This window comes from Drosophila eugracilis, unplaced genomic scaffold (assembly GCF_018153835.1).
Source record: "Drosophila eugracilis isolate 14026-0451.02 unplaced genomic scaffold, ASM1815383v1 contig_1897, whole genome shotgun sequence".
NCBI classification, from domain to species: domain Eukaryota; kingdom Metazoa; phylum Arthropoda; class Insecta; order Diptera; family Drosophilidae; genus Drosophila; species Drosophila eugracilis.
Genome location: NW_024572751.1, coordinates 75766 through 77906, shown reverse-complemented (window position 1 = coordinate 77906; position 2141 = coordinate 75766).

Below are 2141 nucleotides of genomic sequence, written 5' to 3'. Positions count from 1 at the left end.
TTAAGTATAGTAGCATAAATGTAAAAAAACTATAATAGTCACTTTAATAAATTGTGATTTTCAAAAAAATTATTAACGACAAAATGTTTGGCTTGGATACAGGGAGTGTGTTCTTCACTATTTTGGGGGAGCAAAGCTCCTTTTAGGAAAAGATTCGTAAAAACGAATTTAATTACAATAATTTTGTTATTTTTTGAACATTTTCAGGCCTATAAATTGTATTATAATATTTAATTACACCATTACACCAGTCCCTAGGCGCAAAACACCAGTGACGAAGAGATATTAAGTGACTATATGGCGAAGGAACGATGACAAAAGATGCGTCATTAATGCGTTATTAAGTAATTAAGTAATTAAGTAATTAAGTAATTAAGTACTTAAGTAATTAAGTAATTAAGTAATTAAGTAATTAAGTAATTAAGTAATTAAGTAATTAAGTAATTAAGTAATTAAGTAATTAAGTAATTAAGTAATTAAGTAATTAAGTAATTAAGTAATTAAGTAATTAAGTAATTAAGTAATTAAGTAATTAAGTAATTAAGTAATTAAGTAATTAAGTAATTAAGTAATTAAGTAATTAAGTAATTAAGTAATTAAGTAATTAAGTAATTAAGTAATTAAGTAATTAAGTAATTAAGTAATTAAGTAATTAAGTAATTAAGTAATTAAGTAATTAAGTAATTAAGTAATTAAGTAATTAAGTAATTAAGTAATTAAGTAATTAAGTAATTAAGTAATTAAGTAATTAAGTAATTAAGTAATTAAGTAATTAAGTAATTAAGTAATTAAGTAATTAAATAATTAAGTAATTAAGTAATTAAGTAATTAAGTAATTAAGTAATTAAGTAATTAAGTAATTAAGTAATTAAGTAATTAAGTAATTAAGTAATTAAGTAATTAAGTAATTAAGTAATTAAGTAATTAAGTAATTAAATAATTAAGTAATTAAGTAATTAAGTAATTAAGTAATTAAGTAATTAAGTAATTAAGTAATTAAGTAATTAAGTAATTAAGTAATTAAGTAATTAAGTAATTAAGTAATTAAGTAATTAAGTAATTAAGTAATTAAGTAATTAAGTAATTAAGTAATTAAGTAATTAAGTAATTAAGTAATTAAGTAATTAAGTAATTAAGTAATTAAGTAATTAAGTAATTAAGTAATTAAGTAATTAAGTAATTAAGTAATTAAGTAATTAAGTAATTAAGTAATTAAAGTAATTAAGTAATTAAGTAATTAAGTAATTAAGTAATTAAGTAATTAAGTAATTAAGTAATTAAGTAATTAAGTAATTAAGTAATTAAGTAATTAAGTAATTAAGTAATTAAGTAATTAAGTAATTAAGTAATTAAGTAATTAAGTAATTAAGTAATTAAGTAATTAAGTAATTAAGTAATTAAGTAATTAAGTAATTAAGTAATTAAGTAATTAAGTAATTAAGTAATTAAGTAATTAAGTAATTAAGTAATTAAGTAATTAAGTAATTAAGTAATTAAGTAATTAAGTAATTAAGTAATTAAGTAATTAAGTAATTAAGTAATTAAGTAATTAAGTAATTAAGTAATTAAGTAATTAAGTAATTAAGTAATTAAGTAATTAAGTAATTAAGTAATTAAGTAATTAAGTAATTAAGTAATTAAATAATTAAGTAATTAAGTAATTAAGTAATTAAGTAATTAAGTAATTAAGTAATTAAGTAATTAAGTAAGTAATTAAGTAATTAAGTAATTAAGTAATTAAGTAATTAAGCAATTAAGTAATATAAAATAAACATACATAAGTGAAATTAAATAAAACCCCACATATACATATATACATACTTACAAGTATGTACATAGATCTTTTTGCATTTCTCAATTGCAGCATTTATTTAAATTGAGTGACTGCCTAGCTTCTTATCGGGGATCCAACCATCGGGTTGCTCAGGTGTGAGTAGGTCCACGATAGTTGGATATGTCGGCAAACAGTGTTCAAGCCGGTCGGAAAATGAACCAAGAGCTTATCCATTAGCTCAGCAGCAATGCATAATCTAGTGCAGCAAAGAGCGGACCGCAGACTCGAGAAAGATCAGCAGAGGGTGGCTTGAAATCAGTATAACCAACCACCGCCGTCCAAACTACCGCGTATTACCTATTAGGCC